General features: G+C 45.6%; 1 long non-coding RNA gene across 1 annotated transcript in view; it reads left to right on the forward strand.

Moving 5' to 3' along the window:
- Positions 1-4,377: 4,377 nt before the first annotated feature.
- LOC123391475 overlaps positions 4,378-25,973 on the forward strand; it is a 91,992-nt gene continuing 70,396 nt past the window's right edge. Inside the window, exon 1 of the long non-coding RNA XR_006606194.1 lies at positions 4,378-4,632. This is a non-coding gene — a long non-coding RNA (uncharacterized LOC123391475). The remainder of the gene's footprint in view (positions 4,633-25,973) is intronic.

Below are 25,973 nucleotides of genomic sequence, written 5' to 3' on the forward strand. Positions count from 1 at the left end.
AAGCTCCAAGACCAAATGGAGCCCAGTGTGGGACTTGAACTCATGAACCTGAGATCAAGACCTGAGCTGAGATCAAGAGTCAGACACTTAACCAACTGAGCCACCTAGGCACTGCATAGACAGTTGGAGAAAGAGACCCCAAAGGTGTCAGCTCCCCAGATCCTTGTCCCACACCCCAAAAGGAGAATGCCAAGGCCATAGGGGTCAGAGAACATTGCAACACAAGTTGTGGGACTCCCCCTGCTGGAAGCAGCTGTGTGGTTTTATAATCTTTTATACCCTTGGAGGTTGGGGGAAGCCTCATACCTCATCAGAGCCCCAGAGATCATGAGAAACTATCTCCTAACAGACTCCCTGGGGAGGTGGGAAGGTGCAGGAATGGATTTGTAATAGGTCCTTCTAAGCCTCTTGTCCTCCATGTTCTGGAAGGATCACAAAGTGTTCTACCAAGACTCAGATTGGCAATGGTTTGAGACTTCATCTGCCCAGTTATGTGGATCTGTGTAAGGTCACCAAGGCGTCAGGGGAAAAGCTCATATTCCTCAGTATCACTTACTACAACTGAGGTTCATATGACGGCCAACACACATGGCGCTTACTGGGAATACTTACTACGTTCTCAGTACTTTACATATACTGCCTCACATACTTAACCTTCATAACAATTCTATGAGATAAGCACTATTTTTGTCTCAACTTTGCAGGTAAGGACCCCGAGCCACCCAGAGGATAACTAATTATCCCAGGCTAATGATGGAGCTGTTTGAACCCAGGAGGATAGCCATTATGTCCACTTTGTCCAGTGCTTCCCCCAGAGCTAGAATGTATGGAACATAAGAAGAACTCAATAAATACTCAGGAACTTACTGAAGACCAAGGCAAAACTGGAAAAGATCTAGGGCTGATGGATGGGAAAGAGTTGGAGGGGTCAAGGGTAACACCTCACTTGCTTACTTGGTGATTAGGGTATTAGGAGGAGGAGCAAATCTGAGGGGCAGGTAAGGAACTCACTCTTAGACGTTTTGATTTAAAGCTGTCTGCAGACCACCTGTGTGGAGATGCTCAGCAAATTATTGAGTACATAAAGAAAAATGAGATACATTTTCTTCCTTCAGGTGCTCAGAGAAGTATCAGAGACATTATCACAATTCAGCGGAGCAATGACGCTGGGGAGAGAAGAGGAGGAAGGGTGAGGACGCGCAGAGGGAGCCTCACATGGCACGTGATCCTTTATCATCCTTCTCCAACGCTCCCACACAGTGTCGAGGAGGAAGTGGAGCCATTGATCAGGCCCGGGGGAGCTATTCTGGTCTTGACACTTAAGCAGTGGGGTGTCGGGAACTGAATCTATTCTGGATAATAGTTCTTCCCTGATTGTTCTCCCAATTAGGTGATGTCTCAGCTCCCTGTCATACCGGATTTCCTTAGTTTTTGAATAGAGTCTCCCTATAATAACATGCTCTCCTTAATTACCTTAAAAGGCTGTTCGTCCAGCTCCAGGCTGATGTCGATGCGATTGTGGTAGTCAGTGTACGATGAAAGTGGGTGGGAGGGAGGGCCCCAGATGACCACGGAGACACAGATGACCACGGAGACACAGATGACCACGGAGACACAGATGGAAATGGTCCTTGAAGGATCATTGTCACAAGAGAGCAGACCTCCAGGGAGAAGAGAGGTCTTGGAGGATAAACAACTCTGAAATGAGGGCAAGGATTGCTTGCGTGTTTACGCCTGCCATCCTTTCTAACCGTGTTCTCCTCTATCCTTAATCAGAGGAGGCAGGTTTTGAGGACAGAAGATTTTGAAATGAGGAGAGGACTTGGAATGGTTAAAATGGGCCCCCTGGTGGACATGGACCATTTCTGCGCATCAGGCGCACAAAGCCCTACTCCTGCCTCCCTGTTGGTTCCTTGCCTCTGGGAAGATCACAGTTCTTCCCCATTCCTGCAGGTCTGATCAGTATTTATCGTTATGCATCACCCTGGAATCCTGGGGATGTCATCTGATGAAAGGGAATAACACGTCCACTAACACACAGGGTTCCCATTTCCATCACACAGCATCCCTGTGGGTAAATTGCTATTTGTCCGATTTTATGGATTAAGAAATTGGTGGCTCAAAATGACAAGACCTCTGAGATCAAACAGCTAGTAGTGGCAGAATCAAAACTCATTCCCGGATTTCTTGATTCCTGGCCCAAAGCCTGTTTCTACCACACCATAGTGCTTTGGGGTCTGCTCACTGACAAAGCCCTCCATCCCCTCTGCTCCCTCATGTGTCTTTCCTGGACCTCAGGGGCTCACTACCTGAGGAGGTAGGTCAAACGTCTGATACATGGTGTGGTGCTTGAGAAACACAGGGACCCTTCCCTGTGACCCTTCTGCACAAAAATCGACCTGAGATGAAGATGAACCCGGCAGGTGGGTAGGTCTCATTAACACTGAATGACGATGGGGAGACAAATGCTTACCCTAATTGTGCCCTGAGAGTCAGGTGGAAAGGTGAAAAAAAAGAATGCTTGTAGGGACGTCAGCAGACCTGGATCCAGGCTCGTTTCTTCCTCACTCTAACTGTATTTGTAAGCCAGGGAAACTCCCCGGGGCTCAGTGTCCTTGTCTGTCAATTAGGAAAGCTGCCCTGCCCGTCTGTACAGGCATGTGAAAGAGCTGGGTAATGTGTCAGGCTCAGGGCAGCTCTAAAGCAGTGCCGTAATTATCCTGGAGGCCTGGGAACCTGAAGCCTGATATATAATTGCTTCTCTCCACATGGGAAATAGGATGAGACACTTGCTCACTTCTTTTCCCCACAAGGGAATAACAGCTATCTAGGGGGCATTTGGTCTGGTTTTTAATCATGCACAGGTGTTGTAAGAATCTGGCAGAATAAGAGCCTCTTTGGGTGCCCCTGCCCAATCTCTGCGTGTAGAGACAAAGATAAGATTATTTACGCCCCCTTCCATTATTCACAGCCTCTTGGAATGTAGCATTAAATAATTCAGAGCCCATACAAGCTTGAGGATTGATGGTGAGGCTGATAGTTCTTACAAACACAGCATGCAGCAGCTGTAGAAAAGTCTAGATTCCGGCTCAAATGCACGTGGGAACAATTGCTGGACACCCAACACTCATCAGGACCTTGGAGAAGGGCCTGCCTTCTGGTCTAAAAATGACTCTCCATCGCAGGGGTGGGGAGCCTTGTCTCTGGGTAGGAGAATGTCCACCTTCTGGCCACCTTCTACTCTAAACCTCCTCGGAGGCCATTTTACCTGGCATAGCCCAGACTCACAGTAGGTGTTTGATGACTTTAAACAAAGCGAATGACCTTCATTTCTTAGTTTTTTGCTGTCTATCCTATAACACATATGGAACCGAGCTGTTGGGAGTTGGAAGACCTAATTTGTCCACTTATTAGACTTATTGGCCAGGGAGGAGAGGAAAGAACCTGCAAACCGAATGCAGAGAAAAATCAGAGAGCTAGTGGGATACAACGAGGGGAGAGATTTTCCAGGAGGGGGGGCAGTGTGGCATTTGAGAAGGAAGGATCCCATGGAGTGGGCACTGGGTGTGATAGTGAGGGAGTTGTCTACAGTCATCTCTGCTCATGAATTCAGCCTTCTTTCTCAGGCAGCACACCAATGCTGGCACAGCAGCCGCCCATTTGAGCCCACCCAGAATACTTAACAGTCTGGTCTCTGACTCCCTGCATTTGGCTCTTCCTGGGTCCTCGAGTCCCTGGCCCATACTCTGGCTCTTCTCCTGACCCTCCTCTCAGCTTGGCAAACTGTCCAGAGACTCCTCTGGCTCACAGAGCATGGTTCTCCTTCCTGCCTGACTCCAAATCTGCTCTTGATTTCAGAGCTGCCTTTAAGTCTGGACAAGAGGCCTTACCTCTCTGCTGGCCTCCCGGCCCCATGGAAATTTCCATAGCTGGATGGCTCCTTGTTTCAGGGTTCATTGGACCTCACTCGTGACCTCCAGAAGGGAAATTAAGGTGAATCCTTTGTGAAAATGCTGTATTTTAAATAATTAGGAGTATAATAGTCAGCATTTTGAGTTACAAGTGCAAGAATCCTGGTGATGGAACAGGGTCCCAAAATAAGCCAGGAATTTAGCCAGGTCTCTCTCCTTCCTGGAGGGCAGGGCCACAGCTCTGCTGGATATGTCCCTGGGAGGAGTGGTCAAGGCAGGCTGTGGCTTCCCGAGAGCCAAAGGAATGTGAGCATGATGGCCAGGGCAAAGGATGGAGACAGAAAGGAACAGCCTGGAGGTACAAGCCCAGAAGAATTCAGCTGTGAGGCAAGGAGCAGGTTGTATTTAGAAAAAATAGTACTGAGCTGCAGGAGGGGAACTCGAAAGTAGGTGATGCTGGGGGGGCCTCTTGGAGAGTGCCGGCCTCCAGGCTGGGCTGTGAGGACAAAGCGGAGGAGGCAGAACTGGTTTGGACAGGTGGGGCCTGAGAGGGTGGGCTGAGGGGCTGGTCCTCCACAGGGGAAGGGAAGCCACTTCTGAGATGGGGAAGGAGCGCTGCAGATGGGTGCAGGAGAATGTTGGGGAGCCTGAGAAGGAGACTGAGGGGCCTGCTGTGGACGAGTGGATGGCCGTGCCCACAGATGCTGGCAGAATCTCGAAGGTGAGCACAATTCCTGGGAAAAGCCTGGCTGTGTGCGGTGACTATGGAGCTGGGGGGTCAGGCTTCCAGATGGGCATTTGGGGTGGTTGATGCTGTTTACCAGGTTCTCTTCTTGATGGTTCAGATCCTTGACCCTGGCCATGTCTTTGACTCTTCACAATGCTGTGCTAGGGAGAATGTACTGCTCTTCCCCATTTTGCAGATGAGGAAATGGAACTCAGAGAGTTTCATGAACATCACCAAGGCCACACAGCTGAAAGTGACTGAGAAGGGTCTTCCGGTCTTTCTGTTCTGCCCACAGTAAGGGAGGCAGGCGTCCCTTTGTCATCAGCCCATCCTCACCATGATTTATCATAGACTCCACTGAAGAACATGGTCCTGCTCTGAACAATAATAATCATGACTGTTGGATGAGTGTTAATCACTCCTCCCAGATGGCTTCCCACTGCTTGTAATTGACTTGTTTCATCAGATTCTGGTCATTACAACACTTATCACCATGGGACAATCAGAGCAAGGACTGCTATCCTGTTGGAAGGTGGGAATAAAGTTGACCAGAGTGGCCAGGGGACCACCTAGGAAGTTGGTCCCTGGGTTGTGGCTGGAACCGACTTCTTCTGTATTTTCATTAGACCTCTTTGTGCCTCATCCTCTTTCCTGCATATTCTCGGGGTTACTGTCCTTGCCAAGAGGAGTAACTCAGTGGCTGTGTGTGTCCTGATACCTCTCTGTGCTCAGGCCTTGTCATGTGGTTCCAGTTTGCACTCACAGACCCAGAGGACAGGATCGACTATGGATTGAACACCTTCTATGTGCCAGATCTGGACAGACATGATCTCATTAAATTCACAAAAAATGTAAATTCCAACAGGGCTGGGAGGTAGGTCCAGCTAACATACCCATTTTACAGATGAGAAAAATTATGTCTGATAATTGGTGGCACTTGGCCTTGTCTAAATCAAAAGCCTTTCCTCTTTCTGTGGCCTCTGGATCCTGACCACACTGATTCAAAATGCTCTCAGGCAATGGATTAAAGATCTGCTTTTAACAACCTGGACAAGAATTAGAAATATCACCCTCCTGGCTCTAAGAATTATTCTTCCTTGGACTGAATGCTTATCAAATTGATCACAGTGGTTGATTTCATTGCTTTGCTTTCATGCTGGATTGTAGATTCTGTGAGGCAGGGACTAGCTTCACTTTGCTGACCATGAATTCAATGTGTCTGGGATATTGTAGGTGCTCAATAACTATGTGTTGAATGGATAAATCCCATTTTATGGCTGCGGGACCTCGATTCCCAAGATGTTTATAAAATGTGAAATTGGGATTCAAATTCCCTCTCCACTTCGGAGTTGGCCCACTTCCCACTCGAAGGGATTTGGGGGCGGGGTGTTGTTGGGGTTTGTAAATGGGGAGGAGGAAGCAAAGGTGGGAGTGAACAATCGAATTGAATTGTCCTGCAGAGACCTTTGTGTGAGCATGTATTGGAGGGCGGGTCTCATAAGTTGAGGAGGGGAACTTCTACCCGAGCTGCTGTGCTGGTTTTACCATCCTCAGGACGGTGTGGAGGGAGGCGGAGAAGGCGCTAGTTGGAAGTTTCACAGGGACTGGTGTGAACCGGTGCCCATTCATTCTCCAGGGAGACTTCAGACTGCGTGGGGGTGGCTGCAGACTGTTCACCAGGGCCCCGTGCTGGAGTGGAGAGAGCCGGGGTATCGGACAGCGCCGTCTCCAGCCCCAAGTTCGGACACAGCCTGTGTTCTCTGTGCCTCTTGGGATGACGTATTGACTCTTTGAGCCTGTGTCCTGAGCTCAGGCCTCAATTACTCCTGGTTTCCAGCTATCTCAGCCCTTTCCAGGAGGGCACAGCAGAAACATTTACGGAGAGTATGCCATTGCGACCCTTCGCCTCATAGCTTTGGACCGCAGGTTCCCCACTGTCTCCCGGGGATCTGATCCCTGTTCTATCATGATCCCACTAATGTACTTTGCTCAGCTCTGCTTCATGTAGGTGGCAGAGGCATTGTGAAGAGTGTTTGACTCTTGGAGTCTGACTACCAGGACAGGAATCCTGGTTCTGTTCTGTGACCTGGGGGAGGTTATGAAAGGCCTGCAGCTTTGGACTCCTGGTCTACAAAATAGGGATAGGAAAGATTGTTTCTGTAAGTCCCTAGGATGAAGATGAAATGAAATTATGAATGCAAAAAATACTTATTCAAGTGTCTGGCACATGCAAGTGCTTCAGTACTGGCTTCATGGGCTTCGGGCTATTTCAGGGATCAAATGAGATAGTAAGACAAAAGCGCTTTGCACAAAATCACAGGTGCTGCACTCCACCCTGTGCTCCCCCGGACCACATAATCCATTACACAGGATCTCCTGAAGGAACCAGGATTTTCACACCAGTGACCAAGTATTATTTGTGTTTTCTGCTCATAATGATAATCCACTGTCTTGTCCTTGTAGCAAACTCCTACTCATCCTTCAATGTCCTTTGGTATCACCTTCTTCATGCAGCCTTCCTGGACTTTCCCAGGTACTGTTGGTTGTTCCAACTTCTGCTTCCACAGTGCTTGGGGTAGATATCCAGACTTGTGCAGATTGTATTATCCTGTGCTGAATATAGTTTTGTGTTGCCTTCTCCACCCATAGGCTCTGAGCTCTTTGAGGCCTCACTAGTCAGTCCTACTCACCTCTGGGCCCAGCTCAGGGACTGGTACATGGACACTCAGAAGCTCACATTGCTTTGAATTGAAGGTCTGCTGATTCACAGGAGATAAGATGTCATTTATGAAATTTGAAAAGGTTATCTAATCCTTTGCCGGCCCCCACACAGAAATATAACTGTGCTATGAATAGAGATTTCAATTACTTACTTTCTTTGGTTAAAAAAAAAAAAAACCTTTTAATAATGGAAGAAAACCCACCAATGAGTTATGTGGATGTCTGTAATTTTTTCCTCCAAGAATTTGTTTTCTGCCTCATTAATAGAAACTCCCACACATTGCAAGAACCTTTCCTCCCCTTTGCCGGGAAGGACAGTTAAGAAATGGCTTGTACTTTATTTTTCTCATGGGCTTGGGATGGATAATTGCTTAAAGCTGAATTTTGGACCACTGATAATCCAATTAGGGTCTTGGGCATAATTTTTTTCTGTGCAACCAAATGTCTTTTATCCTCCATGGTTCTGACTTCGGAAGCTGGTTCCCTTGCCAACGGCACACCTTCCCGTGTGAGGCCGTGGCACAGTCACTTGGAGGAATGCTCTGCTCAGCAGGTACAGGAAGGAACACCTGAGAAACTAGACAGGAGATTGTGGGCATTATTGGAACAATGATGGAGACTTTCAGAAGACGCAGATACATGAGTTCCTGAAACAATGAAATCTCCCCAAACCTGAGACACGAGTCCAGTTCCTCTTTTCCCTCCCTGTCCACCTCATAAGCGGAAGATCAGGAAGTGAATCATCTCTTTTGTGCTCTGTGCTTTAGCCAAATGGCCCTGCCGGGGTGAAGGGTGGGGGGTCTGAGGTTTGTTGCTGGCTATGGTGAATTCATACTTCTTTCCCAGGCCACTTCAGAGAATCAAAGGAGAAACATCCAGGTATTATGGAAGAGCTGGAACTGGGTGACAGGACATTGGATCCTGGTCCTGGTGGTAACGGGGCCACTCCATTAACCTCACAGATCCTCAGTGTCTTCTCTGGGGAGGGGAGGGAGATGGGGTAGAATCAAAGGTCATGGGCCATCAGCCCAAGGCCAAATCCAGACCTCAGCAATGTCTTTCTGGTTTCTCTCTCTTTTTAAAAAAAAATATTTTATTTATTTGACGAGAGAGGTCATAAGCAGGCAGAGAGGCAGACAGAGAGGGCGGGGGGCGGGGGAAGCAGGCTCCAGGCTGAGCAAAGAGCCCGATGCAGGGCTCGATCTCAGGACCCTGAGATCATGACCTGAGCCAAAGGTAGAGGTTTAGCCCACTGAGCCACCCAGGCGCCCCCTGTCTTTTTGGTTTCTATAAGAGTCCAGAACAATTTGAGTTAATTGCCAGCATTTAAAACTCAGAACAGTTATCATGAAAAATAAAATTTTTATCTTCTGTTGATGATAGGAGAAATCTAGAATTCCAGAGCCCCCATTTCTGCACAACGTTGGAGCTCGACAATTCTTTCTGTGGGGATCCTTCCTTCACAACGATCCCCACCATGCCGTGTTGTCTGACACAGGGCTGATTTTACTCATTGATAAAATTTCCCTGGCCCCTTTAGACCTTTAAGTTTATGACCCCTGGACTTGGGGATCTTGAATTTCACATTCAATTTTGTCAGTATCTGGTGATGGGGCCATTCTCTTTTGTCCTTATTTGAGTATAAGGCCCCGTTTTATGGATGCAGAAATTGAGATTCAGCAAGGTCAGTGGCTGTGTCTGTGGCCATGAGGGTTTTAAGTGGTACAGCTGGGAATGGGATCGTGGGCCTCCTGACTCCCAGAGAGACTGTCCTTAAAGCTATGTTTTCCACTTCCTGCGCAGGAGCTCGTTGGTCCTGAGTGTGCCTAGGCTGATGCCGTGAGATGATCTGCATGAACTGTGATCAAGTGACCTTTGAAAACCACCTGCAAGGATCTCGGGTTATCACTAAGCAAAGCAGTCTGGGGAAGAAGCAGCTGATTCAGACTGATTTTGAATCTAAGAAAAGCCCCAACCACATTGGATATTTAGAGAAAATACTAATCCCTTACATAGTGAGCCCTTGGCAGGTCCCGTAGCACATTCACTACTGATTTGAAAAGTATAAAGAAACAATCAGGGAGTAATAGTGTTCAACAGTTCCAAGTTCTGATTTGGTAAAATGTGTGTGAATTTTGACTCTGCAACTTTCTGGCTTTGTAGCTTTGCCCTCTTGGTCCGTAACAAAGGGATGTTAATAGCAACACCTGACGTGGCGTTCAATGTGCAGTGACGTGGGACACGTGGGTGTCCCCTGATTTGCACAGTGTGTGATCTATATTGAGACCTGACCATATGCCCAGCCCTTGCTCAGCATTTTCCAGACATCTACTCAGTAGGCTCCCTTACTCCAGTTCACATTTGTAGATTTGAGTCTCAGCGCCAATAGGACACGTACACGGCTTAGAAACATTGAAAGTCTGTAAAATCTCAAACCATATGCTATTTCTCGCTACATCCCAGTGGTTCCTCCTCACTTTTGTCTCTGTGCACTTCCCTCATTGAATTCTGACTCAAGCCAGAGTTGAGCCTCAGTTTCCCTTTTGCAGAATGAAAGGATTGGCCCAGAGGAGCTGGCAGTCAGTCCTTCCCAACCTTGAGATTTGATGATTATACAAATGAATGAAGGGGAAAAGATAGCATTAAGAAAATAAAAATACAAGCTGTAACTCCATTTTATTCCATTGCTTAAACATGATCAGATAATTAAATAACTTAGCTTGAGTATAAAGAAAATAGTTTCTCCCCCTTACACTGGATTTTCACTTTCTCTCTCTGTCCCCTTTGGAAGTTCACTTGCGTAGGACAAACACTAGGGACTGATCAGAAATCCTCCTCCTCTCCCAAGGCCCCAGTTTTGATTCAGAAAATAGTTCTGACAAACCATTATTGATGAAGATAAGCCCAGGGTTACGGGAACAAAAGCCCAGCTCCTTGTGTTAGCACCCAGCCGGCAGGAGACAAAGGGACAGTGAGTATAAAGGGGAATTTGAACACATCCTCCGATTTTAAAATTAGTCACAAGATCTGTTCTTTTTCCTTTTTTTTTCTGGGGAGATGATTACAGGGGCAGCAACAAAGGGTCCTCAGTGACTCCTTTCTCTTCCTTTTCTTTGTTTGGTGGTGACAAAGCTAGGCTAGATGATGCCAGTTTTGGTGGTAACGTCCCAGGCACTGTAGTCAGGGGCTGATAGAATGTTCTTCTCTTCGCTCTATCAGACCCCATCAACAGGTTGACCTTGGCCAGTCAAGGTCAGTAAGCTTTGTCACAGCTGGCTTGATCTGGGGCCTGCTGGAGCTCTAGACACCCACCACGCACATGAGCACTGAGTTCTCTTTGATCTTCTCGGCTGACTTGGTCCTTAGGGGAGTTTGAGGATGGAGCAGTCTTGGAGCTTGTGCCTCCAGGTGGTACTCTGGAGACAGGCCAGTGTCTCATCTGCTGGAATGTGGATGATGTACATGTCTTTTTTTGTTGTTGTTTGTTTTGTTTTGGGTAGAATAGATGCTTTTCAGCACTGTCTTCTTGGCCTTTGCTTTGGCTTCAATTTTGGGAGGAACAAGGGCTTCCTCCTTTGCTTTTTTAGCATTATCTTTGTGGAAATGTCTTCTTCCTTTTAAAAATAACCTTTCCATGATTAAAAAAATAAGTAAAATACTATTTATGGTAGAAATTTTGGAAAGCATAGAAGTTATTTTAAAAATTGTAAGTATATCCTCAGATATAAGCAGTTTTTTGTTTACTATGTGATGTATAGTTCATTTTTCCTCTAATGAATATGTACCTTCATGCTGAATACAGACTTGTGTCCAGAGGTTTCACTTTCTGTGTGAGCATTCCTCCCATGTCACTGTATATTCTTAAATGACTTTCCCGGTTGCATCTTCCATGCATGGATCTGCTGCTGTGAACTCAATCTTTTGTCCCCCATTTAGCTTGTTTGCAGTCTTCTGCCATAATGGACGGCACCATCCTGACTCTCCTTGTGTGCTTAATCTTGGCTGGCTCGCATCTCTGACTGTTTCAGCTGGCAAGCATTTCTCAAGACTTGAAGTGTGGGACCGAGTGCCCCATTTGCTCAAACCAAAATCCTGACCACCTCCTAGACTCTGTCCTCTCCCTGATGCTCTGCCCTTGGGAGACGTTCCCACCTACTAAGTGTTGGAAAGGTGTGTGTGATGTGGTCCCTTCCAAAGCATCCAGATGCTTCCTCATAGTGGCCCCATATCCAGTTTGTGACTCTGTCTTTCTCAGCCCCGTGCTGTTTCACACCTTCCCACCCTAGCCTTGTGCTTCTAGGACTCTGGGTATTTAGAGGTCACCTTCATGGTTTTTCCATTTTTCCATACCACCTGTACCATTATTTAATCTTTATTTTTCAGATTAACTATTACTTAAAAAGTGGTTTTAAACCTCGCTACACTAGGTGTGAAAACATGGATTTGAGGTACTGAGCACATGTGCATTTGTGTGTATATATTTTTTTCTAATTCACATGAAAATAAATTCACAACTATTGAAAGAAAAAAAAATATTCTCCAGACATCACCTAAAATTACCTTCCACAGTGATACATATGCTCTATTTTGGGAAACAGTACATCAGCTTTATTTATTTATTTGACAGAGGGGGAGAAGAGCACAAGCAGGGGGAGCAGCAGAGGGAGAGGGAGAGGCAGACTCCTGGCTGAGCAGAGAGCCCAGTGTGGGGCTTGATCCCAGGACCCTGGGATCATGACCCGAGCCAAAGGCAGAGGCTTAACCGACTGAACCACCCATGCAACAAACCCCTGCCCTGCAATGGCCTTCTTTTAAAAAAAATGTTTAGTTATTTATTTGAGAGAGAGAGAGAGAGCACAAGTGGCAGGGGGGAGGTGCAGAGTAAGAGAGAGAATCTCAAGCCGACTCCAGCTGAGTGGGGAGCCGGACATGGGGCTTGATCTCACAACCCTGAGATCATGACCTGAGCTGAAATCAAGAGTTGGGTGCTTAGCTGACTGAGCCACCAGGCGCCTCTTATTCTTTCTTTTCTGATAGACTCCTATTCACTTCTTGAGTCCTAGGGAGACTGAATTATATGAAACAGCAAAAATTATATCTTGTGAAGTTAAAAAAAAGGAATTAAAAATCACAAGCATGAGAGAATATGTGAGTTGAGAAAGCAGTGAAGGGAGAAAAAATGTTCCCAAGTCCTTAGACTCTGAAGTGCTAATGTGCCAAGTCAGCGTGCTGGAATTTCTAGGAATGGCCCTAAAAGAGTAGAAATGGAAGATATAACTTCCAAACCTGTAGGTGGAAATATATGGAATGAGAACGAACAGCAGTTCAAAAATATACATTAATGTAATAAAGGAGGGCAAAAGCAACATATAAATGAGGGAAAAAGGCACAGAATACAGCAACTGAGATAAACCTAAGGATATCAGCAAACGTAGCTTGAGAAATTGTTCCTGATAAAAGACACAGATTATCATTCTGGCTTTAAGGACATCTATCTACATGGTATTCATAAGGTCCTCAAATATAAAGACATGGAAAGGATGGGGAAAAAAAGTCAAATGTCACATTCTTGGAAAATATTAGATGAGCAACAGAAGCTGGTGCATCTGTCTTAATGTTAGGTCAAAATTAATATAAGGCACAGTGTGCTACACTTTATAACTTTCAAATTATTTGTGAATATTCTTTGATATATGAAAAGCAGCTAAATCCAAATGTCTAAAAATATAATAAGTGGTCACATTGTAGTGATCTGGAATGTATATCTGTGAGATCGATGAATTTAAAAACAGCCTGGCATACAATTCCAGTGACTTCAAAAAGTCTCATTTTCTCAAGCAGTCTAGCCGTAAGATATGATGATGCACTTGGGGATGCTGTGATGAATCGGCTTTGGAGGACAGAGACACTGATGTAGCGACGCGTGGAAAGAGTCTGTATAACACTATTACACTAACTATGAGAGATGATTAAATGGATGTTTGTTTTAGATATGATTTGAAATACGTACACATAATTGAACGCATAAATCTTCCAGAACGAGTAGATGTTTACCTCTGCATATACCACCAGAAGTTTATGTGTCCATACTGGCTTCCCCATTCTTCAAATATGGTCTCTGGGAAATAACATACAGCCAATCAGGTTGTCTTACATTTGGGCACGTTTCATTTTGTCTTAACTCACATGACTGCTAAGAGAAAGATCTTGATTCCAAAGACTGGGTGCTTGGCACCACCACTCCATCTTCTAGCACATGCTGGGAGTTAGAAGGGCAGAAACGAGACACCATGAGGCTCAGTGATGACAACACTTACAAGGCAAGATGTGGCCGTGGGTTTGCGTTCAGAGCCGCAGCCTTCCCGAGAACTTCAGACAGTGATGAGGCCTGAAGTCCTGGAGAAGAAGACCTGGGTTCTAGCTCTGAGTCTGCCCACCTCTCATGGGCTGTATTACTTCGTTCATCATTTAATTTCTTGGGCTTTCATTTCCTCACATGCAAAACAAAGGGTTATTTTAACCATCAGAGTCTGTTATCTCTATAAAAGAGGAACCCTATAACTTGGATTTTCCCAACTGTATCTAGGTAAATGTTTAAAACTGTCTTTTTGGGGGGCACCTGGGTGGCTCAGTGGGTTAAAGCCTCTGCCTTTGGATCAGGTCATGATCCCAGGGTCCTGAGATCGAGCCCTGCATCGGGCTCTCTGTTAGTGGGGAGCCTGCTTCCCTTCCTCTCTCTCTGCCTACCTACCTGTGATCTCTCTCTATCAAATAAATAAATAAAATATTGAAAAAAACCCAACCCCCCCAAAACGGTCTTTTTGGAAGCAAGCAAACAAGTTTAAAAATAAAAAACAAAAAACCCCCCAAAAAACCAAGGGGCACCTGGGTGTCTCGGTTAAGGGTCTGTCTCTTGGTTTCAGCTCAGGTCATGATTTCAGGGTCCTGGGATTGAGCCCCACATCGGGCTCCATGCTTAGCACAGAGTTTGCCTCAGATTCTTTCTCTGCCCTTCCCAGCTCACACACTCTCTCTTTCAAATCAATAAATAAAATCTAAAAAAAAAAGCAAAATAAACAAAAAACCAAGAAAAAAAACCCCCACCCAACAAAAACCAAAAAACAACCAAACCAAACCAAAAAGCTAGCTCATAGAGTATTTAGCATTTGACAATTTCTGTGGTGTAAATATGTCCACCATGGCCAATTTCAGGGTACCAACAAGAAGTAACTGACTACAGGATTGGCATTGAATGGGCTCATCCAGGTGTCGCGAGCTGCTTGGAGCCAGCTGCCTCACAGCCCATGCAGCTGTCAGGGACCAAAATGGCTGCCAGCTGCTCTCACCTCAAATAGCATAATAAGAAGGATAGCAAAGTTTGAACCTCTAAGTCAGACAAAACGGTTTGAATTCTGGCTCTGCTTCTCACTAATTGTATAATCCTGGTGAAGTCATTTTGCTCTCTAAGCTCTAGTTATGCCGAGAAAATGGAAATTAGTACCTGCAACACAAAGTTCATCCATTCACTCACTCATTCATTTAACAAATGTTAATTAATCAAGACAATGATTATGGTTAAGAAGTTAGCTAAATGCCAGGTGCCTTAACTTCTGTCCACTAAATGATTTTCCGTATATTTGATCCTTGACTGTTTTTGCTTCTTCTTCTGCAACCTTCCTGTGTGGTATCGTTCACTCCACTGCATGATCTGGACTTGCTCAGACTCCCTAATCACAGTCTCCCAAGGACCCTTTTCCTCTGATCTCCAGAAGCTTATATCCATCACCTGCTGCCCACCTCCTCCGAGATGTGCCATAGGCTTTCCAGCTCATCATGCCTGCAAATGGACTCTTTAGCTTTTTCTATCCGTTACATCACCTCCTCCTTTGGTTCTTGTTTCTTCCCTCAGAGGATACAGCCACCAGTACCCCCAAGAGCTAGATTACTCTTCCCCCAAGCCTTCCATGGCTAAGTGCCTCCTTTCAGATGAAGAGGAGCCACTCCGATGCTTGCTCAGGTGGGCGTAGTAGACAAAGCCCAACGACAATTTCAAGTTTATCTCCTATGCTGCTTGTCACAATCAATATTTGCTGAATTAAATGAGTAAACTAATGGTGAGAATTTCATGCACTATAATGGGATTTGAGGGAAGCTATTTTGGGGTGTGGAGAGAGTTATTGATCTCTCTGAAATCACATCACTCAGACAACTATACATTTTATCATTCCTAAACTGAGAGCTGGGGCTTAATAGACAATGAGGTTGGCTCAAAATTGATTGATTGACAGATTGATTGATTCTTTCATCCCATACACATTTTGAATAACTGCTAAGGTGCCAGACACTTTTTCTGGGTTCTGGGTATACGAAGATGAACAAAATATAAGCTCAAGGGTCTCATTCTCTACTAGGGGGAAAACTTGAAAAATGTAAAATTCAATGTGTGCTTTGATGAAGGGCTGTACAGAATGCTTTGTGTATATAGGGGACAGTGTGACAGGCTCTACCTCTGAGAATCAGGGAAAGCTTCACAGAGGTGATACTTGTTTGGGGCCTTTTATAAGGAGGAAGAGTTTGGCAGTGGAGAAAGGAGTGGGGTGGAGGAATAAAAGTACATCTTGGGCAGGAACAGCATGTGTAGAATTGGGTGGTGGGCAATGTTGTGGCATTTGGGTACCAATGATAGTTTCTCTGCAGCTAACACATGTGACATACATGAAGGTGTTGTGTCAGGAATGAGGCCAGGGTGGTCCGTGGGGACCAAGGACTGTGTATGTCCAGTCTGGGGGCTGTTAGTGCCAGTGTGCATCAGAATCATCTGGACATCGTCTACTGGGGTGGATCCTGGGCCCTACTCAGACTCGAAGAATCACTTCAACGGGCAAGGTCAGTAACCCATCCATGTCGCACACAAAGTGGTAGAAGCAGATCTCTCCCAGCCCCCTGGGTGAGTATTAAGAGCACTGCAGTCTAGCACTATTGGTCCCACTCCCTATTGGACTCCACAGACTGACACAAGTACTGATTTTCTTGGAAAGGCAGTGACTTTCCTTGTCTGCCTTGAGGTAAGGGCTGCAGCTGAGCCAAGAAATTGGCATACTACCCAGCCTCACCAGTTCCTTAGGAAATGACAAATCCCTTTCATTTGCTCCCCATTATTTCATCGTAAATGAGAAAGTAATAAGGCGAGCTAGTGACTGGACTAATTAAATCGGCCATTTCTGTCCCATCGATCCAGGGCCGGAAGGGAGAGAGTCTTCTCATTGGGAATAAATGGAATGAATTTCTGTCACAATGTGGGGGCTGAGGTTTGGAGCAGCAGTCCAGGATCTGGGATGTGAGCTGTGCTGGTGAGGGTCTCTGTGCTTGCAGATGGAGGGAGACACTCTACCTCTCCCAGGGACACCCCCTGGGAGGCTGCTGTTGGAGCTGGAGGCAAAAACGCACTGTTTCTTTCTCTGGACAGGATGCAGCATGTGAAGGAAAGGCTGTACAGGGAGAATGCCAGTCTTTGTTCCGCGGAGTCAACGGTGGGGCGTGAACAGTCAGTGCCAGAGGTGGCCAAGATAAATACGTGAATAAATAAATGAAAAACTTAAAAGTCCATCTGGTGTGATTTTATGAACTGACCAACTGGTGCTGTCAGCATGGAGTTTAGAGGTTATCTTCTCCATCCTTTTCTGTGGAAGGTCACTTTTATAGGGCAGGTGAGTGAGCCCAGGTCCTCCCCAGCTGTGATCCCAAGTTTACCTCCCTGGCTTCCTGTCCTGAAACACTTGGATTTCCTCACAGGCACCAGAGTGATCCCACCTTTTTGCCGTAATCCATGTGACACCCCTGCCCCTTGTCCAGAATTTCTCAAAGTGCTATTTGGCCACCACTTTCCTTGGGAAAATGTGGGAATTTTGATAGAAGTTTGGAAGCCAGACCCCAGCACATTCCACAGTCCTGCGGAATCTCTCTCTGGCGGACTGGAGCCTAGAATCAGGATTTTAGCAAATACGATGGGTGATTCTTAGCACCAGTGGGGTTTTAGAACCACTGACTGCCTTGTTCTCTCTTTGTGGAAACACCCATTCGTCTCTTTTCACAGCTCTTAGTGTGCTGAAATATGAACAGGGTTCCTGTTGTTTTAGGTTTAGACATAGCCAAAAGCACTTTTACTTGATTCAAGATTGTTGTAAACTTTTGCAGAAAGAAGGCAATGAATTGCAGTGTCCATCTCAAAAGCCATAAAAATCTCAACCACTAGCAGACTTTGTAGTGGTTTGAGAATAGCCATCTAGAGAGGAAGAAAAAGGAACTTATTTTGAACTGAGCAAGCTTGAGTTTGGTTGTGCCTGAAATGAATAACAGTGAGTGGAATTTATGAATGATCATTACCCCTTACCTTAGCCATATTTTATGACTTTTCAAAGTAAGCTAAAACATTTTATGAGTGTTTGTAAAATGGTTTCTTTTCCTTATGAGTTTCCCATCACCAGCGTTGAAAGCAGAAATCTCAAATTCATAGCCTCCCTTGCAGCTAGGATGCAGACCGTCTGTACTGTCAACAAGTTGAGCTGATTGCTAATACACAGATATGACGTGAAAGTGAGTAATAGGATGAACTTGACTCCTGCAGTGACCCGTTTTGCTGCGGAAGGTGGCAGAAGCTCCCAGGTTTGAGAGGATCTTAGGAGCAGGTCAATTTCCCAGTACAGAGGTCCCTTGCACTGGAGGCCATCAGTTTCCAGTGGTGCATAAATTATGGTACATATAATGAACTCGTGGGGTGGTATCCTTACCAGGGCAGATAAAGATGTTGCCCCTGGAAGATGAAGCTCATATCTGAGTCACCAGCTATCCCTGCAAATCTCTGAGCTAACCACCTCTCACTCTTTTTAACATCACCATTGATATAATAACCCAAATCAGGAAATTCACACTAATACAGTCCTATCACTCAGGTCTACCGACCTTAATCCCATTTTACCAGCTGAACCACTAAACATTACTTCATGCAAAAGATGAAAACATTATTTTCTGATCCAGGATCCAATCTAGGAATACACATTTTATTTAATGTATCCTTAATCTCTTTTCTGGAACTATTCCTCAGTATTTCTTTTTCTGTCATGACCTTGACCTTTGCTTAGAGAACAGACCGGCATTTTATTTTTTAAAAAGTGTCTCAATTTGGGTTTATGTGATGTTTCCTTATGATTAGAATCATGTCACATACATTCTTGCGTTTTCCGTGTTTTTGAAAAACAATGGAAGTGTTGTTGTTTCCTCTTCAGTATATCATATCAGGAGTCACATGATCTTGATTTGCCCTTTACTCATGTTATTTCTTTGGTTGCTTGGTTAAGGTGCTGGCTTCCAGGTTTCTCTACTATAAAGTTACTATTTTTCCCTTTGTAATTATTATGCTCCCCAAATCCTTAAAATAATTTCTTTTTTTTTGAAATTTATTTTTTATTTATTTTCAGCATAACAGTATTCATTATTTTTGTACCACACCCAGGGCTCCATTCTTTCCTGTTTTATGTTAGAACCAGCTTCTGTTTCTTCCAAAGAACCCTCTATCACTGCTCTTCATACTTCCTCACACAATGAATCCTCCAAAAGACCATGGAGGTTTATGCAGGAAGTGCCGTGATTGTGTCTAGGTTTAAGACAACATCTCCTTGGCCGCACTAGAGAAGAGATGGGAAGAGGCGAGAATCAGAAAGGGAGCCCACTGGGTGGATTCTGCTGTGGTTCAGGTATGAGATGGAGGAGGGCCATGGAAGGAAAGGATAGCTTAGGAGGTAATGAAAATGCCACAATCATCAATGACCCATTTTCTGCCAGGCTCTTGTATACATTGTTTCTGTTCTTCATAACAGTCCTGAACACTGTGTTTAACACTGCCACTCCTCATAAAGAAATGGAGGCTGCTGGATTTGTCTACAAACACAGACTAAGGAGGGCAGACCCATTTTCCTAAATCAGGGACACCTGGCACTAACATGCATACACATTCCCATGAGCTTCACAACTAACATGGATGCTTATTTGATGGCCTCACTTGTGCCTCTGAAAACCCCAACATGGCAGTGAAAAACAGATGGAGCTTTTCCAGGCATGCAGGTCCTGAGCCAGCTCACAGAAGGGCAAGAGGCACACTGCAACCTAAATGTGTCCTGCTGAGGGAGAGGAGTTCACTCAAAGGACAGGTCTGCGTGTTACTGATAGAGGATGTGAAGGAGGATCTTTGCTCTTCATCTGTCCTGGTGGAGGGCAGTTTTAAAATTTGTGTTTTACATTTACATTTGTGGCCAATGTGAAGTTGTGTGGTCTCTGCAAATCCAGATGTGCCCTGTGAGCTCAATGGAACCTGGAGGTCTTGCAGCCTTAAGAGTAGTGCAGGCTTAAAATAAAAGAAAGAAAAGAGAAATATCAGCCAGAGCTCCCACATTTTATCATCCACATTGGAGACAGGTGTGGGGAGGTGCTGGGAGAGACACGTTCACTCTTCTCTGCCCCATCTTGTGCGGGATTCTTTGCCTACTGGGCTGTTGGCGGGACTTGAGAGAAGCCAGACACCTAGGGTTCAGGATTTCAAGAACTCAGCATTGGGGGACTCTCAGAACTCATTTAGTCCAGGCCCTTCTGGACTATCATGGCAATCTGTGCCATGGGGCTAGGGATGGACATTCTGTGCGGTTCCTGCTAGTTGAAATTCTATAATTTTATCAATCCACTCCAAGTCTTTCCCTTCATTTTCCACTGTGTTGCTTCTTTTTCCAATGCTAATTAATATTTCAGGAAACCTTGGTGTTTGAAGCTTAACCTTGTGATTTTGACTATTTGGCAGAGTCTCTGAAGATCTATGTCGTATGTTAATTTGAAACTTTGTTGAAGCAAAGTTTGAATTTCAAGGGCTGCAAGACCAGCTTGCCAGAGTGAGCACTTAGCTGGTGTGCAAGCCGCAGGCGGCCCCCTCCCCACTCGCCTCAGCCATGTGGCATTTCCTCCTTATCATGTAATAATTAGAAATAGCTGCTGCCGGCTCTCAAGTGTGTATTCTGGGCCAGACACAGTGTTATGAGCTCCACTTGCATTATTAACTCATTTATTCCTCACAAAAACTTTGTGTTATGGTGTCTCATTTTGCAGAGAAAGGGAAGACCAGTGGTGTTAGCTATGGTTCTTATGGGGTCATGGCAGGAAGTAGCATAGCTAGGATTCGAACCCAGGTCTGCTGCCCTCCAAAACCTTGTTTCTCACTGCTGAAGAGACCTCAGTGTTTTTTCTTTCCAGGCTTAGGAAGTTTCCTGGGTAAGGAAACTGCCATAACGATGTCACAGAATTCCTTGATTGAACAAATATTGATGGAGCTCCTACTGTGTGCTCCTACTGTTCTATGAAGGGTGTTTTTGCAGCAGTGAACCCTGTTCTTGCCGAGCTTCCACAGGTGTAGGCAGGCAATAAACTACACAGCAACGGATGTTCTGACAGGTGCCAGGGACAAAAAAGCAGAGCAAGAACAGGCAGGGTAGGGCAAGGCTGGTTGGGGAAAGTAGATCAGTTTAAGTTAGGAGTGGGGAGAAGCAGCCCCTTGGAGAAGGCAACATGTGTGTAAAGCCTCAGAGGTGAGCAAGTGTGTCACTTACCGGGTAGAATGTGCCAGAAAGAGGAATGATCCTACAATGGCCTGGACAGAGTGCCATGGACAGCCAGGAGGCCAGCACAGCTTGGGTGGGAGCCTGAGGGATGGCTGTCAGGAGAGGAGGCCAGGCAGGCCATGGGCTTAAACCACAAGAGACCAGTGGGCCGTTCCACTGACTTTAATTTCCACTCTGAGGGAGATGGGACCCGCTGGAGGGGAGGGCTGTAGCAGACATGTGACTTGCTCTGATGGCTGTTTTGAACCACTCTGGCATGTGGAGAATTAACTCAGGCCGGGCAAAGACAGGAAGAAACTGGGAGTCCAGGTGGGAAGCAGTTGTAGGCATCGGCCTGAGATAGGATGATGGCCGGGATCTGAGGTTTGGTGGGGGTAATGAAGGGGTCAGACTTCACATGTATTTTGAAGGTAGAGTCAACAGAACTCACTGACCCGTAGATGCCAGGTGCAATGCTGAGTTTATTTCAGTGACAGAATTTATTTAAATAGCATTTTAAATGTCCTTCATGCTATCTTAAAAGGATCCCTAAGGTCTAATAGGCCTTAGATATTTTGACACTACTGCATTTAGAATAAAAGACAATTTTCCACCACAAATGTGGAGATTAGCCAAGATCGTGGCTTGTTACCCTCACAAATGTCTAAAGTGTGTATGACTATAACCTGGTCCTACACTTGGATCAGGGACAGGGACCAAGAAGATGCTGCTAGAATTGAAGAAGCTGAGGCAGGAGCTCATCTCTGAGGAGGTGAGCAGCCAGAAACCACCCTGGGAACAAGCTGAGGTGGTGACAGCAGCCATCTGTGCTGGGAAAACCAGGAATCTGTTGTTCCAAGAAGAAGGTGCCTGGGGTGCGGGCAAGGTGGGGGGCCGTCTTGGCAGCACAGGCCCACAGACGTCTTCAACTTTTAAAACAGCAAATTTAAGAAGAGTTGTGTGCCTTGGAGCCATGAGGGCAGTCCTGGGGAGCCTGGACTCTCTGTTCTGCCGGCCGAACTGGCTGGAAAGAAGGTCCTTTGGAGGGGCACTGTGGTTATCAGCCTGCTCAGGGCGGCCAGCCCATGGAGTTCATGTGTGCAGGAAGCATGGGTTCTCCTCGGATGTCTGCTGTAGCATTTCCAAGCCTCGTGGGCACTTTGGCTCACTTCCTGTCATAGCAGAGTGTGCTCTAGACTTAGATGTGGATTCTAAATTCTTACTCTGTCACCTCTCAGCTGTGTGATCGTGAACACATCATATCACTTCTTTAAAACTCTGCTTTTCCTTGGAACATAATAGCACAGATATGTAGTAGAATATGTCACTGGTCACTGCATTTGATGCCCTTGCCCATAAGGGGATTATACTTGAGACCATATGATTTGCTTTGACTGGGGAAATGTGTACAAAATGCCAGTGGACAGCTTTGGAGAGTCAGTGCATGGCTGGCCATGTTGTCCTTCCCTTGTCTCTGTGACTGTGGACATGTGGATCAGAGGGAGCCTCCCTCAGCCTGGATTCCAGAGGAAATCCATGTGCAGGGGCCCCAGCCTACCTGTGGTGCAGATGGAAGAAGAGAGAGAAATGAATGCTTTTTCTTTGAACCTTGAAACATTTCTGGGTTGTTTGTTCCTATGGCATAATTGACTGACTGACAGAAATGGAAATGATAATCTCTCTTCATGTACCAGAGCACAGAATTGTCCCGATTATTGACTGTAATTCTTCCCTCTCTGGAACTTTCTGTTTCCTTCCCCACTCCAAGCCAACTCTTACATACTCTCTAGGTGTTGGCTGAAATGCATCTACCTCAGAGAGGCCACCTTCCCTGTCCCCCTCAGTGAGTTACTCCTTCTGTTCTTAGAGCTTCCACGTACTGCCTTCCTTCCCCTTTCGTGACCTTCGTCTCATGTATAATCCCTTCTGGAACAGCCTGTCACACCACAGTCTTCAAACCCAATGAGGGCAAGTGCTTTCCTACCTTGTGATTGCTGTGACAGCAGCTCTCATGGCGCCAGGCACAGAGAAGTGCTCAGAGACCAATGCATGTGACCAACAGCATGACTGGCACAGCCATGGTGGCCTTCTTTTTCTCTTTTCACCACCCAAAATTCCTTTATAATATTTCTCTTCTTCCCTCAAGGGCTCCATATTTGGAAAGGTTCCTGCCTACCAAACCGCATTTACACAAAGCAATTCATTTGACTATTTCTTATTACTCAAAGACATGTGTCACTGCTGATAAGAGCTACTGATCAGCAGGAGATAATCACCATGACCACATCAATGGATATAATTCCAGCCCCAGGCAAAGCAAACAGATGTTTGTGTTTGCGCAGCTTTACAGAATCCTTAACAGTTGCTTCAACCAAAAGGACACATAATGTTTATTTAACAAGAGATCTGGAGGGAGGCACTTCTGGAGTGGGTCAGGCAGCTCATCCATGTCATCAAGGACTTGGCTCCCATCTCTTGCCTCTGCCATCCTCAGCTTTCTTTCTAGGCGTGTTGCCTCCTTATCTTCCCAAGAGGTTTGCAGCTGCTCCAGGGATCATGAGGGCACTTTGGGCAGGGTGAAGGGGCCAAGGCAGCAGACTCTCCCTTCCTGTCTCTTACCTGCACCAAGAAATCGAGAGCTTCCTCAGAAACTCCTCATGTTGCCTTTGTCAGAACTGGACTCCATGGTTGCCCCTAGCCACAGAAGGTTCTGGAATGTGAGTATCTAGCAAAAGATCCGGAAATTATTTTGGGCCTGACGTATGACCAGACTGGGCAATATGAGGGTCCATTAGCAAGAGAGAAAGTAGGGAGAGTGGCTTCTGGGTGGCAATGAAGTATCTTCTGTGTCTGCTGTAGGTCCTGGGAGCTCATGGACACATGACTTTTTGTCATGCATCTGGTCAAACCCCTTCCTTTAACAGATGAGGAGAATGAATACACACCATGGGAAGCATCCAAGGTCCCATCTTGCTTTAAGGGCCGATAGGGGCTAGAATAGAAGTCCTCAAGATCTCTTCACTCTTTTCAAGAAATAATCTAAAGAGGCTCATAACCCAGGCAAGTTGTAGAGCAGAAGCAGAGATCCTAACTCTTAGTGTCTGCAGGCCAGGGGCCTGGATTCCGCCCTAATTCCACTTCCTCTAGCTTACTTTTGGGCAAGTCATGTAATCAGTTGAAGTCTTGCCTGGTTTTGTTTCACTCATCTTTATTTCATTTGATTTTTTAAAAATTTCTTTTCAGCGTAACAGAATTCATTGTTTATGCACCACACCCAGTGCTCCATGCAATACGTGCCCTCCATAATACCCATCACCTGGCTCCCCCAACCTCTCACCTCCCGCCCTTTCAAAACCCTTAGATTGTTTTTCAGAGTCCATAGTCTCTCATGGTTCACCTCCCCTTCCAATTTCTCTCAACTCCCTTCTCCTCTCCATCTCCCCTTGTCCTCCATGCTATTTGTTATGCTCCACAAATAAGTGAAACCATATGATAATTGACTCTCTCTGCTTGACTTATTTCACTCAGCATAATCTCTTCCAGTCCCGTCCATGTTGCTACAAAAGTTGGGTATTCATCCTTTCTGATGGAGGCATAATACTCCATAGTGTATATGGACCACATCTTCCTTATCCATTCATTCGTTGAAGGGCATCTTGGTTCTTTCCACAGTTTGGTGACCGTGGCCATTGCTGCTATAAACATTGGGGCACAGATGACCCTTCTTTTCACTCCATCTGTATCTTTGGGGTAAATACCGAGTAGTGCAATTGCAGGGTCATAGGGAAGCTCTATTTTTAATTTCTTGAGGAATCTCCACACTGTTCTCCGAAGTGGCTGCACCAACTTGCATTCCCACCAACAGTGTAAGAAGGTTCCCCTTTCTCCACATTCTCTCCAACACACGTTGTTTCCTGTCTTGTTAATTTTGGCCATTCTAACTGGTGTAAGGTGGTGGTATCTCAATGTGGTTTTAATTTGAATCTCCCTGATGGCTAGTAATGATAACAGATCAGGGAAATGGAGACCCAGAAAAGTGAAGTGACTCAGTCAAGGTCAGAGAGCTTGTGAGTGGCAGGGCAAGGACTGCATGCAGTAGGGCGGGGAATCTCCCAAATTCCCAGATACACATGTTTAGAAGGTTTCAAGCATACCTGAGTGAAGGTTAGGACGGTGCCTTCTCTCTGTTGGTTAGGACATGACAATTTATTGTGTTGGGAGGAATTGTTGACCAGTTTTAGTTATTCAGACATGGGCTTACAAACTTGGCTCTCAAGCTGTGTTTGTAAAGAGGCTCTTGGTAAGGGAATAAATCTGGATGTCATGCATTACTGCAAAAATTGCCTGTTTCAATCTGTGAGTCAGTGAATTACCCACTGCTGTGGTAACAAAGGATGGTGAGAACAGGATCATGTTGATTTTTAATAAGAATAAAGAATGCCAACCTGGCAGTGATTCCCTCCACTGTACAATAATCCCAATCTCATGGAGAGATTAAAAATATACAAATTTCAGGGTCTTATTCCTTGCAAAGCCTAAGCAGGTCCTACAAATGTGTTTTCTCAGGAGATTCTGGTAATTGGCCTAGTATTTCAATCACTGAGTGGACAGGATAGGATTTTTTGAAGCAGCCCTTGGACATCTTTAAATCGTGGTTTATTTGCTTTGCTTTCAGACAAAATGCATGTTAGCACCAGATGGATGGATGTCACTCAGTGATGACCAGATGGTACAAACCGTTGAACTTCTCAGAAGCGCTATTAACCACGGGAATGGTTTGCTTTTGCCTTCACATTTTTAATCTGAAAAACCATATATTGGTCAGTATTAGGGAAACTAAAGATAAACATTGAATATTGTTGGTATTTTGGTCAGTTAGAGGATGCCTTCCAAACAACATTTTAAAAAGTACAAAGACCGAAAGTTTTAATCATCACTTTGGGTCGCATTTCTCAACAGAGTTGGGAGGTTCTTTGATAA

The sequence above is a fragment of the Mustela putorius genome, unplaced genomic scaffold, assembly GCF_011764305.1.
Source record: "Mustela putorius furo isolate JIRA1106 unplaced genomic scaffold, ASM1176430v1.1 tig00000228_pilon_pilon_pilon, whole genome shotgun sequence".
Lineage (NCBI taxonomy): Eukaryota > Metazoa > Chordata > Mammalia > Carnivora > Mustelidae > Mustela > Mustela putorius.